The sequence below is a fragment of the Rana temporaria genome, chromosome 4, assembly GCF_905171775.1.
Source record: "Rana temporaria chromosome 4, aRanTem1.1, whole genome shotgun sequence".
Taxonomy (NCBI): domain Eukaryota; kingdom Metazoa; phylum Chordata; class Amphibia; order Anura; family Ranidae; genus Rana; species Rana temporaria.
In genome coordinates this window covers 8,150,635-8,165,113 of record NC_053492.1, presented here as the reverse complement: position 1 = coordinate 8,165,113, position 14,479 = coordinate 8,150,635, and the positions used below count along the sequence as shown (strand labels likewise).

The 14,479-nt window shown below is 46.3% G+C and overlaps 1 long non-coding RNA gene across 1 annotated transcript; it reads left to right on the top strand.

Annotated features, from left to right (window-relative positions):
* Positions 1-5,077: 5,077 nt before the first annotated feature.
* LOC120935856 lies at positions 5,078-5,929 on the top strand. The gene is made up of 3 exons (XR_005748541.1): positions 5,078-5,117; positions 5,228-5,360; positions 5,893-5,929. It is a non-coding gene; the product is annotated as an uncharacterized LOC120935856 (long non-coding RNA).
* Positions 5,930-14,479: the final 8,550 nt, after the last annotated feature.

Genomic DNA, 14,479 nt, shown 5'->3' with positions numbered 1-14,479 from the left:
ATGTGACTGGACTTGCCCTCCAGGCCTAAGGCCGCCAGCCCTCCCCTGGCGGGGAGCAACAAGGTCATGCTCCAGCCACAGCTAATGTTTCCTCTTCATGCACAGAAGTTTGTGGAGAAGGCTAAAGCCGCGTACACATGACCATTTTTCATGTCGTAGATAAAACGATGTTTTTCTCAACGTGATTCTTGTCAAGCCTGCCTTGCCTACACACGATCGTGAAAAAAAAATGCTCGAGAAAAGTGCGATGATGTACAACACATATGACGGCACTATGAAGGGGAAGTTTCATTCGGATGGCGCCACCCTTGGGGCTGCTTTTGCTGATTTTGTGTTAGTAAAAGTTTGGTGAGAGACGATTCGCGCTTTTCAGTCTTCATGCTTTTCAGTCTGTTACAGCGTGACGAATGTGCTATCTCCATTACATATGCTAGTTTTACCAGAACGAGCGCTCCCGTCTCCTAACTTACTTCTGAGCATGCAAGTTTTTTTCCCGTCGTCAAAGCCTACACACGACCGTTTTTCACAACGAGAAAAATTGGAGCATGTTCTAAATTTTGAATGCCCGTTTTTCACGTTGAGAAAAATGCTCTGGAGCCTACACACGGTCGTTTTTAATGACCAATTTAAAAAAATGCATTTTTCACATCATGAAAAACGGTTGTGTGTACACGGCATTAGATTTACAAATGCTGTGCTAAGATATGCCTTGTCAAGATATGCCCAAAGGGCCAACCTGAGGAAGCAATTAGGATGTATGCCATAATAAATGAACAGAGCAACAGATCCCTGGTTAAGCCTAAATTCTATGAGATCTTTGGTATAGATGGACATGCATCACCGTATACTCTCAGAACCTGTTCTGGTTGTGAAGAGACCTTGGGCAGAGGGGCCGATGGGTTCATGGTCTCTCGTATCAATAAGGAAGAGGGCATACACCTACCAACATTAGTTGAGTATGACCAGATACCAGATGAAAGGGAAGAAATTCCTACTCCAGAGGATGAGAATGCTGAAATCTTGATCTTGCTAGGAAGAGACATTCTCAAAATACTATACTTTTCAAGCGAAGGGCCAGTTTATTGTCTTTCAAAATTCAGGGGGGTTGGATTCTGACCAGTGGGGTAGAAAATAACCCAAGGGCCAAGCATCAGTGAGAATAAACATGACCCCAGTGCTGGTGGGCAGTAGGAGGAGGAATAGTGCTCCATCATTGCCATTAGTGGAAGAAATAGTGCCCCATTGTTGGTGTCATTATGAGGAATAGTGCCTCATATCGTTGGGAGCAATACTGCCCCAAGGGCCGGATGAAGGCTAGCAAAGGGCCACATCCGGCCCTCGGGCTGCAGTTTGGAGACCCCTGATGTAGACTATGGACTTAAATCTTTGCCAACAGATGAAGAAGCCATAGACCTGCTCCGAAGGACACAAGGTATGTTTTCTGAGGCTAGCCTCAGACTACACAAGATTGCCTCAAATAGTGTTGCTGTTATGAAAGCCTTTCAACCTGGCGATCATGCCACAATGTTTAAAGACTTAAATCTGGGAATGGACATACCACCTGTACAGAGAAGTCTGGGCCTACGGTGGAACTTATTAAAGGATACCTTTTGGCTTTCAAGTCAGCTCTGCAGACAAGCCATTTACCAAATGTGGTGTTCTGTCAGTGGTGAACTGCCTATACGATCCATTGGGATTCGTAGCTCCTATCACCATACAAGGAAAATCCCTACTTGGACATCCCAATCTCTAATAGAGACTATTAGAGATTGGGATGCTCCACTACCAATAGACCAGCTTTCAAAGTGGGAGTCCTGGAAACAATCTCTATATGCCTTAGATGGAATACGTATACCACGCTGCTACACTCCTGCCTCCCTTGCTGCAAGTCAAAGGAAAGAACTTCACATCTTCTCAGATGCATCTACTGAGGCCATAGCAGCTGTCGCTTACCTAAAGGTAAGAGACTCTTCTAATCAAGCCCACATAGGGTTTCTGTTTGGGAAAGCCAAGTTAGCACCTAAGCCTGAACACACGATTCCCAGGCTTGAACTTTGTGGGACTGTGCTAGTTGTAGAAATAGCAGATTTCATACTGCGAGAGCTAGACATTCAGATAGATGACATCAAATTCTACACAGACAGCAAAGATGTTCTGGGCGACATACACCTGAACAATGGCATTCTGTTCCATCTGAATTTAACCCTGCAGATCACGCCACCAGGCCAGTGTCTGCAAGTGTCTTTGCAAATTCTTCTTGATTAACAGGTCCTGAATTCTTGCTGGATCATCCAGAAGAAACCACAGCTGATGTTTTCAGTCTTCTAAAACCTGACCAGGATCCAGAGATTTGTCCTGAAGTTAAAACCCTTGTCACCAGACCTGAACAAAGACTCGTCTTGGGCTGCCAGCGATTTGAACGTTTCTCCAAGTGAAGAAGGCTTGTACGCACATGGCACGTGTACCAAAAGCTTCTTTCTGCAAAAGACATTTCTGAAGGTGAATTGATCATAATACGCAGTGTACAACAGAATGTCTTTGGCTCAGAAATTAAATGTATCCGTGACAAGAGGGACATTGCAAAAAACAGTCCAATTGCCAACCTGAATCCATTTATTGACAATGATGGTTCGTTAAGGGTTGGTGGATCTTTAAACAAGACTAAGTTGAGTGAGCAAGAACAGAATCCTCTCATTATACCTGCTCGCCATCACATCACCACTTTGCTCATACGGCACTACCATGAAGGAGTTAAGCACCAAGGTAGACACGTCACAGAGGGCGCCATAAGAGCTGCAGTCCTTTGGATTATAGGAGCAAAAATACAGATCACGGCTACACTGCACAGCTGTGTTCAGTGCCGCAAACTGAGAGGGTAACATCCGCAACAGCAAATGTCAGATTTGCCAGCTGACAGGTTAAGTACTGACCCACCTTTCACTCATGTTGGTCTGGATGTCTTTGGGCCATGGATGGTAACAGCCCGCAGAACTCGAGGTGGCCAAGCAAATAGCAAACAATGGGCAGTGCTGTTCACTTGCATGAGTGTGCGTGCAGTACACATTGAAGTAATAGAATTTATGGATGCCTCAAGTTTCACCAATGCTCCATGATGATTCCTAGCCATCAGAGGACCAGTCAAGACACTAAGATCTGACTGTGGATCTAATTTCGTTTGAGCCTGTTGAAAGTTACAGCTCAACTCTAGGCCAATCCAAGACCATTTAGCTGAAAAAGGCTTTACATGGATTTTCAATCCTCATTCCTCCCACATGGGTGGCTCATGGGAGAGAATAATAGGCATTATACGTAAAATATTGACCTCTATGTTTATGGACTTGAATTCCACAAGACTTGCCCACAAAATTTTAACCACCTTCCTGGCAGAAGCATCTGCCATAATCAATTCAAGACCACTTGTTCCAGTGTCTAAAGATCCTTACCCCAGCTATACATCTTACCCAGAAGCTTGGGTTCGTTCCTGTTCCACCTGTAAACCTTTTAAAGCAGGAAATCTGTGTTATGACCAGTGGAATAGAGTACAACACCTTTCCAACTGCTTCTAGAATCGTTGGAAGATGGAGTTTCTTTCTACTCAGCAAGGACACAGGAAATGACATAGCCTGAACACTAACATACGAGTTGGAGATCTCATTCTGCTTAAGGACCAGCAAGCTGACAGAATCGAATGGCCCATGGGACTTATCGTAAAGAGCGTTCCTAGTGATGGCGGTAAGGTACGCAAGGTGGAGGTAAAGGTTTCAAGACAAGGGACTGTAAAGACTTTCATCAGACCTATCGCGGAACTTATACTGCTCTTGCTCTTTGGAGAATGAACTTGTTTGTGTACGCTGCTAGATCCTACCTGTGATTTCAAGAAGAAAGTGTCTTGAACTTTAGTTGACATAACTTGAAGCCTTAAATTGAGAATTATGATTGCATTATATGCATGTTCTTTTTATGTCTTTCAGGTCTTTAAGACATCAAATTACACTGTTATTTGCAGTTGCATAACTACCTTTCTGAGGTATATTGTGACATTTATCATGCCAGACAGGGAGTGTGCCGCCCCAATGGGGCATAGAATTTATATATATATTGTTTCCCATAACCATTTTTCTATAGACGTTTGTATTTAGTTCACATGCTGCCATCTAGTGACCTTTTATGGTAATGCACTTGTTTTACATGTCCTTCTCTGATGTATGACGCACTTCCTTTATATGTAATGCTCCACCCTTTCTTCCTGGGATTGTACTTCCTGTGTCATTGAGGCAGCTACAGGTCACATGTGGCAGGGCACATGTATTCTGCATAGTTACAGAAAATAACTTTTGACCGCATAAGTACCACAACCAATTCATCTGTTGTATCCTGTCATCTGCTGTAACCCGATGTTCGGAAAAAAAGCACCTCTGCGAATAGAATCGGTACTTGGTGAGTTCAAGCTATCTGATGAGGATTGTCCTCAGTGATTATATCTGCTTATACAGGCCAGGCATAGAGATCTGAAGAGGGATAAATCGCTTCAGAACAATCAGAGTCAGAATAATTAGGATCTGTACATTATCTGCATTGTTACAATTGATGTAATTTGTATTCTATATTTAGAGTGGAAACCTGAGAGATTCTAAAGTTGAGGTTAAAGAAGAGATAAAAGATGAGGATGGGGTGATGGAGCAGTCAGAGTCTCCAAAAGAACACAAAGATCTGTACCAGGACACCATGGTGGAGTCATCCAGCTATAGAAATTCACCAGAGAGATGTCCCCGTCCTCTGTATTCCCGGGATTCCACACAGGAAGATCACACCATCCCTCAACATCATCAGGTAGATAATTGACAATTTATTAGTAGTTCTAATTTATACACAGCATGATTGTTGCAATGATTATCTTATTTTATATTCAGAGTGGAAACCTTGGGGATTTTAATATTGTTGTTAAAGAAGAGTATAAAGAGGAGGATGAGGAGTATGGAGTGATGGAAGACTTTTCTGAAGGACACAAGGATATGATGGAGCCACCTAACACCAGGAACCCACCAGAGAGATGTCCCCGTCCTCTGAATTCCCGGGATTCCATACAGGAAGATCACACCATCCCTCACTGTTACAAGGTTGGTAGGATGGAGCATCTAGAACATGGACTTGTGGAGATTATGTGAGGCTTTTATTTATACGAACTTATAGTTTACAGATGATATTTTCTCACATTTTCATGATTTAGATGGTCGATCCAATCAATATTGAATTTGGGTTTAAAGCAGAAGAAGAAGAGAGGTATGATCAGCAGTCTATTGAGGAGGATGGAACAACGGGGACATTTATAGAGGAGGACACTTCTACAGAGATCAGCACAGGTGGGTTATTAACACTAAATACATTCCTCCACCCACACTGCTCACTGATTGGTCCAGAGTAGGTCAGCTTGTAATACCCTGGTCACTTTCCTGAGCTGTGTACTCCATCAGTCAGGATCAGCCCAGTCTTCATCTCGGTTGTTCTCCCACCATCCTTACTCTCTGACCTCTGGTGGGGCTCAGCCACGCTGTTATTCATGATTAAATCATGGACTAAATAAGGCAGTGCAGTACTTCTTGCTTGTGTTGGGAAGATGGTAGTGAGTGATAGAGGGGGTGGGGACACTCGTGCTATAATTCCCTCATCACTGTCACTCCTAAAAAAGACAGTGCTCGTTGTTTCCTCACTCTCTGACTAAGGTCCATGAATAAAGAAATGATCTGGTAGGAGATCAGAGGACCCATTTACTAGTTACCTTGAGGGGGGAATTGTAAGATTGTCAGAGACAAAGCTGCCTGATGTGGGCGGAGTCCTGGTTTAGGGGAACCAATCTGCTCATGTCTAGTAATAATCTTTTTATCTCTATTTTAGTAGATGGACGGGAGATGAGGAAAACCTCAGAGGATTGTCTCACTTTGTCTCCAGACTGTAAAGTAGAAGATGAGGACATCACACAGTATAGTCCAGGAGAAAACCCAACTACCTCAAATGTCCATCCGGCACCACACAGTGTAGATGGACCATCGTATTCCTCTTATCCTGAGGAACCTCAGACTGTGAGGGACGGTGCCGGACCATCGTATTCCTCTTATCCTGAGGAACCTCAGACTGTGAGGGACGGTGCCGGACCATCGTATTCCTCTTATCCTGAGGAACCTCAGACTGTGAGGGACGGTGCCGGACCATCGTATTCCTCTTATCCTGAGGAACCTCAGACTGTGAGGGATGGTGCCGTCCTTCCAACGGATAAGGGGTTTTCCTGTACTGAGTGTGGGAAGTGCTTCAGTTCTAGATTCAATCTTAATGTTCATATAAAATCTCACACGGGGGAGAAGCCGTATTCCTGTCCTGAGTGCCGGAAATGTTTTGTACAAAAATCACATCTTGTCACACATCAAAGGCTTCACACAGGGGAAAAACCATATTCCTGTTCTGAGTGCGGGAAATGTTTTTCGGACAAGTCCTTTTATCACACACATCAAAGAATGCACAAGGGTGAGAAGCCGTATTCCTGTCCTGAGTGCGGGAAATGTTTTGTGTTAAAATCCAAACTTGTCACACATCAGAGGTCCCACACGGGGGAGAAGCCGTATTCCTGTCCTGAGTGCGGGAAATATTTTTCAGATAAGTCCAATCTTTACAGACATCAGAAATCTCACGTGGACGAAAAGCTGTATTCCTGTCCTGAGTGCGGGAAATGTTTTTCACAAAAGTCCAGTCTTTACAGACATCAGAGATCTCAACATAAACAATAAGTCACTTTCCTGTCCTGAATGAGGGAATTGTTCCTCACTGAAGTCCTGTCTTCCTGTACATTGGGGATCCCACACAACCCTCGATGTGTATTAGTGCCTTGAGTGCGGGAAATGTCTTCTATATGAATGTTGCTGGACATCACAGCTCTCATGTAGGGAAGAAGCACACCCTGATATACACCTCAGATATACTCCATGGCTGATCTTCATCATGTAAGAAACAGTTCATAAGGAGATCAGAGATCACCAAAGACATGGATGAAGTGTTGTAACGTGTTGGCCATTGATAGCAGTATTAGAATAAAAATTGAGTCATTACCTTTCATTGGCTGAGTACATTTTGTGGTGTAAGATTTTGAAACCATTTAGAGGTCTATTTACACTAACTTGCGAACAGGAAAAAAAAGTTGCGTGAACACCGTTAAAGTCTATAGGACAGGAACATGAATAATCAAAAGTGTTCATTTTAAAGGCTTATATGCATGGTATTGTAAAAAAAAAATGTTTGGGGACCCGGGTCCTGCCCCAGGGGACATGTATTAATGCAAAAAAAGTTTTAAAAACTGCATTTTTTTCAGGAGCAGTGATTTTAATAATGCTTAAAGTGAAACAATAAAAATGAAATATTCCTTTAAATATCGTGCTTGGGGGGGTCTCCTTAGCATGCCTGTATAGTAGCGCATCTTTACTATGTTTATAATAATACCACAGCACAATGACAATCCTAACGGAAAAAGTGTCATTTAAAACTGCCCACGACTGTAATTAAAAAAACAAACAAACGGCATTGGGTCCCCCCCTCACGTCCATTACCAGACCAGACCCCCCCCCCCCCAAATCATCACCAGGCCCTTCAGGTCTGGTATGGATATTAAGGGGAGCCCTTCACAAAAATGAAAAAAATAAAATTGTGTGGGAGTCCCCCCAAAATCCTTACAAGCCCCTTAAGGTCTGGATTTTAACCGGTTAACGACCGGCTCCTGCACATGTACGTTGGCAGAATGCCACGACTGGGCAGAGTTACTTATATTTACGTCACTTTAAAAGTCTGCCCCTGCCGCAAGCTCCGTGACCGTGCCCGCGGGACCTGCGGACTCGATGTCTGCTGGTGTCCCACGATCGGGTCACAGAGCTGCAGAACAACAAGTGTAAACAAGCATCTCCCCGTTCTGCCTAGGGACACTGTTGCTGATTGTCTGCTCCCTCTCATCGGGAGCAGCGATCTGTGACGTGTCACTCGTAGCCACGCCCCTTAAAAGTTAGAATCACTCCCTAGGACACACCTAACCGATTCCTAGCCCCCTAGTGGTTAACCCCTTCACTGCCAGTCACATTTATACAGTAATATGTGCATATTTATAGCACTGATCGCTATATAAATGTGAATGGTCCCAAAATAGCGCCAAAAGTGTCCGCCATAATCTCGCAGTCAAAATAAAAATCGTAGTTCGCTGCCATAACAAGTAGAATTTTTTTTATAAAAATGCCATAAAACTACCCCTATTTTGTAGACGCTAGAACTTTTGCGCAAATCAATCACTATACTCTTATTGCGTTTTTGTTATTGTTTGGGAGCCAAGTCGCACGACCATGCAATTGTCAGTTAAAGCGACGCAGTGCCAAATCGCAAAAAGTCCTCTGGTCTTTGGCCAGCCAAATGGTCCGGGGCTTAAGTAGTTAAGGGGAACCCCGATCCAAAAATGTAAAAAAAATGGCGATGTCCATTTATCTTCAATCACAGCTTCCGACGACCCGAGAAAAAAACAAACAGACTTCCGCTCAATGGGAGTCTCCCGCATTCTGCAGCCTTTTTGCGCTGACAGCTCTTATATAGCTGTGGGTGGGGCCAGCTAGTGATGTAATCAGGTGACCCCACCCCTTCTGATGTCATGTGATGTCACGTAACATTAGAGGTGGGGGTGACCCATTTACATCACCAAGTGGCCTCGCCCTCAGCTATATAACAGCTGTCAATGCAAAATGCCTCCCATCGAGGTGTTTTTTTCTTGGTCCGTCGGCGATGTGATCGAAGATGGATGGACATCACGGGACATTTTTAATTTTTTAATAAGACTTGTCCCAAATTGTCTCCTGTCACTTTTTTTTTTTTTTGGCGAATGTGTAGGGGGGAAAGTGTACCCAATACCCATTCACATAGTGGGGTTGGGATCTGGGGCCACCTTGTTAAAGGGGGCTTCCAGATTCCGATAAGCCCCCTGCCTGCAGACCCCCACAAACAGTGGGAAAGGGATATGGGGAAGAGGCCCTTGTCCCCATAGTGCCCGCTGTCATACCCCCACCTGTACATACTGCCCACTATCATACACTTTTCTCCTGTACATAGTGCCCACTGTAAAACCCTCCACACTTCTCTCCTGTACATATTGCCTGCTGTCATACCCTCCACACTCGTCTCCTGTACATACTGCTCAGTATCATACCCTTCACACTGGTCTGATGTACATACTGCCCACTTTCATAAATGCTTCTACTATAAATAGTGCTGGCTGTCATACCCTCCACACTCGTCTCCTGTACATACTGCTCAGTATCATACCCTTCACACTGGTCTGATGTACATACTGCCCACTTTCATAAATGCTTCTACTATAAATAGTGCTGGCTGTCATACCCTCCACACTCCTCTCCTGTGCACACTGCCCGCTCTCATACCATCCATACTCCTCTCCTGTACATACTGCCCACTGTCATACCCTCCACACTCCTTTCCTGTACATACTGCCCACTGACATACCCTCCACACTCCTCTCCCGTACATAGTGCCCACTGTCAACTCTCCACACTCCTCTCCTGTACATACTGCCCACTGTCATACCCTGCACACTCCTCTCCTGTACATAGTGCAACCTTTTATATCCTTCACATTCCTCTCCCCCCACTTGCACATACTTCCCACTTTTATACCATCCATACTCCTCCCCTATGCCTCATACCCACAAAAACAGTTCTTGTAAATGATATTGAATATCCTCACTGTAGTAAACTTCACTAACATTACTACTTTTTAGAGGCGCTGAGGTAGGTTATGCCATAATGTACAAGTATGCACAGCATATTGGCACATTAGGGTACACTTACCTGTCAGACTGAGCCCTCCAGCACTGTGCCTTCGATCACTTGCCTTGGCTGGGCTGCGTTGATGTCACTCCCATGCATGCTCATGCACATCCTCTCTCTCATCCTCCCTCCCTTACCCCTCTCTCATCCCCTCTTTCTTCCTCTCATGATGTTCTTAATCCGCCCTGCCGCAGCTGTGGCATTTTTACCTGAGGCAGCAGAAATTGATTGGCAAAACTGCCTGTCAAACTCACCCACTGAGTTCACTGGGTCCGCTCTGCAACTGTGAGTTAAACACTTGGTTCACCGTTGTGATCTCAATGTCGCATTGCTTTTAAGCAATTTTAACAGAAAGTAAAAACATGCAGCAGTAGCACCTCCTGATAGTTTGTCAGCTGCTGCTATACCAACCTTTGAAAATAAATCCACCACAGATTGCTTTAAGAGGGTGGTATGCATTACTGGCAAATGTGAAAGAGACCTAAACGATGACACTTAATTTCGCTGTCCATTTCACACTCCCTGTACCCAGAACATTACTTCCCAGACACTCCCATGTAACCACCCCCAACTTATATCAATGGCAAACTATTTTACAACCCATAGATTACATATATCATTCATCAACCAATTCCCACCCCAGCATGCATACACACCCCAGGCCTCTCCATACTGTCTGCTGACGAGCATCACTCCCAGCTTCTTCCGACCCCCCTCATTGACATGCGTTATTCCATAGTCACTTTTTATCCCCCACCTCCCCAGCATCCTGGTAATTCCACATACACACCACTGAAAGTCATCCTTACCCAACTGACTCACCTCCACCCACAGATATTCCCTACACTATCATACCCTCCAGACTCCTCTCCTGTACATACTACCCACATATCATACCCTCCACACTCCTCTCCTGTACATACTACCCACTGACATAACCCTCCAGACTCCTCTCCTCAGAGGCAATTCTAGGCTTTGTGAGGGCCATAGGCATGAGGCCCCACTCATACCCAAATGGGAAAATAATTAAAGCCATGAAAATTAACTGTATAATGAGGGTAAGTGGATACAATACAGGATGGCACAGCACAGGGGGGTGGGTAAGTGGGCACAGTACAGGGGGCAGGAGGATCCAGTAAAAGAGGGAGCAGAAGGGCACCGCACAGGGGGAGGGTAAGTGGGCACAGCACGGGGGGGGATGGTAAAGTGGGCACAGTACAGGGGGCAAGAGGGTACAGCACAGGCAGAAGTGTAAGTGGGCACAGTAAAGGGGGCAGGAGGGTACAGTAAACGAGGGAGCAGGAGGGCACACCACAGAGGGAGGGGAAGTGGGCACAGCACAAGGGGAAGTGGGCAGAGTATGGGGTAAGAAGGTACAGGGGGAGCAGGAGGGCACAGCACAGGGGGAGGGTAAATGGGCACAGTACGGGGGCAGGAGAGTACAGTAAAGGAGAGAGTAGGAGGGCACAGCACATGGGGAGGGTAAGTGGGCACAGGGGGAGGGAAAGTGGACACAGTACGGGGGCAGGAGAGTACAGTACAGGGGGAGCAGGAGGGCACAACACAGGGGAGGGTAAGTGGGCACAGTATAGGGCAGGGATCCTCAAACTACGGCCCTCCAGCTGTTGCGGAACTACACATCCCATGAGGCATTGTAAAACTCTGACATTCACAAACATGACTAGGCATGATGGGAATTGTAGTTCCTGAACCACTGGAGGGCCGTAGTTTGAAGACCCATGGTATAGGGGCAGGATGGTACAGTAAAAGAGGGAGCAGGAGGGAACAGCACAAGGTGTGAGAGCTGAAGTTGAGGGGCGGAGCGGTTTCTACAGATATTCCTCACTGCTATACAGCGGAAGATGCAAAAAGGGTCAATCAATGTGGGCGGGGGAGAGAGGCACCAAGTGGAGGAACCGGAGATCAATGACAACAGACTAGCACAGCCGAGAGGAATCCTCCTTGAGTGGAGCGCAATTCTGGAAGTTCAGGACTTGGTCCGGCATTGGCTTCATCCCGAAGAGGAGGCGGCAGGAGGAGGAGGAGCAGCATTAGCAGCTCTCTCTCCTCTTCTGCTTGGGAGAGAAGGGAGTGTCGGCACTGGCTCTGAGCTACTCTCCCTGGCTGCCCGGGACAGTCCCGCATTTGCAGGTCTGTCCCCGGCACCTTAATTTCAGGACAATACAGTGTCCTGGAATGAAACTGACACAGCCACCCCCCGGGCCAATCTGATGCCCCCAAAAAAGGCAGCCACATCACCGCTTTACTCAATGACAGTACTTGTCCTGGCCGGGAATGCCTTGAGACGCACAATCCCCGGCCCCTGTTTGTGATTGGAGAAATCATAAATCCCCGCCTTTTGTGTTCAATCACTGTGCTGTGTGATTTGTTACAGCACAAGCTGATTTTTGAATTGTAGTTTGTAAATGTGGTCACCCTAGTTGGCACAGACGCGAAGCCTCGCCTCCCTGAAATTAGTTTGCCCACACAATTGTTTTTTTTACGTTTTGTTAACATTCACCTGTCAGTTGGGAATACCCAGCTGACAACAGAAAGGGCCGAGTGGAATATGACATCAGAAATTAAGGCGCCTGTGGCCACTGGTTCCCTATTGATCAGCCTGAGCGGGAAGCTGCCACATCTAGCAATGGTGAAATACTGCAACTGGAGGTTCGACTTGGCTGAATACCCCCCAAACAAGCCAAATTCTGCACAAGCACAGGGTCAGTCTAAACCTGGACTTCATTCCATGGGGTTCATTTATTGGTCCTAATTGGTGACCAATGGCAGAGGGATCCCCTTGTACCAGTGGTCAGTGGTCGAAGGACAATCTTACATCATCATTAAAGCGGAGCTCCACCCTAATTACAACATTACTACTGCATTTACACTTGCGCTATCAACAATGCTAAATACGGATGTTTTCAATTTTGTAAATATGTACAGTACCTGTACATTGCTGAGGCTTCCGGTCTGTGTCGTTGCGGGAATTTGACGGGCATTGCGTCACTTCCCAATCGATGCTGTGCACTGTGGGAGCTTCTCTCCATAGCTCCCTGTCTTCACTGCGAAGCCGTCATATCAAATCTCGCGCTATTCTTAAGCAGGAAGTGACGCGCTGAGGCTGTGGCTGTGTAGCTGAGGCTGGTTTACATAATAAATCACAACGCCCTGCCATTGCTATGGCAACACAGACGCTGACGCCCATGGTCCGCGCTGCATGAGCGGTGGATGCTGGGAACACAGTGTCACCGCAACCAGGAAGTCCCTGCCCGTATGTATTGCCAACACTCAAAATGGGAAACGGAAGGAATATAAGTTATTTTTCAGCACAGAAAGAGAGCGGAGGCGGACGCTTAGAGCGGAGAGAAGTAAGTTTCTTTAAGCCCTGCACTTAGCTATGTAAATAGACTAAAAAAAAAAACGTTATTGCATGGAGATCCGCTTTAAAGTGGTTGTAAACCTATTAAAAAAGAAAACTGTAAGACAAAGGCACAATGAGCCGGTATGCATAGCATACTAGCTCATTATGAATTACTTACCTCACAACAAGCCAAAAGCGGTCCTCGTAACCCCCTCCGACCGGCGACTTCTCTCCCGGGGGGTTACTTCCGGGTATCACGGCTCTGGCGCTGTGATTGCCCGGAGCCGCGATGACACTTTCCTGCGCATGCGCATGGGAGCCGCCGGTAATGGCACACTGACTGAAGCAATGGCACGTACATGCCATTGCATCAGTTTGCTCTAGTGCGCATGTGCTAATGACATCGGCACATGCAGAGACAGGGGATATCTCCTAAACCGTGCAGGTTTAGGAAATATCCTGGGTAGCTACAGGTAAGCTTATTATAAGCTTACCTGTGGCATAAAGTGGTTGTTTAAAGCGGTGGTTCACCCATAAAAACGACTTCCCCTATTACACTGCCCCCCCGCATTACAATACGATTATGCCTTTAATTTTTTTTGGCTGCTGTACATACCTGGGTACAGCTATTCACCCGTGTCCTCCGGGTTGCGAGTCCCGCGGGAGTGGGCGTACCTAACATGGCGGTGATTGACGTTTTTGACTAAAAAATGAGCTCCCCCCCGTCGCGTAAGCCGCGTCACGACTGGCGAAAGGAGCCGAACTGCGATGCGCAGGCGCAGTATAGCGCCGACTCGCCGTTCGGCTCCTTCCGCCAATCGTGACGCTGCTTACGCGACGGGGGGAGCTCGTTTTTTAGTCAAAACGTCAATCACCGCCATGTTAGGAACGCCCACTCCCGCGGGACTCGCAACCCGGAGGACACGGGTGAATAGCTGTACCCAGGTATGTACAGCAGCCAAAAAAAAATAAAGGCATAATCGTATTGTAATGCGGGGGGGCAGTGTAATAGGGGGAAGTCGTTTTTATGGGTGAACCACCGCTTTAAGATTTACAGCCACTTTAAATCATCATTACCGAGAGAACAGACATTTTCATTGTTCCAGAAGCCCCTAGAAACCTTTGGAGGAACCCGGAACTGAGAAAGGCTGGACTAGGCAGTAATATATTTCTATCCCCTTGGGTAGGGTGACCAGACATCCCCAGTTTCAGGGGACAGTCCCCTGATTGAGGACACAATCACCGGAAAAGTCTGTCCCTG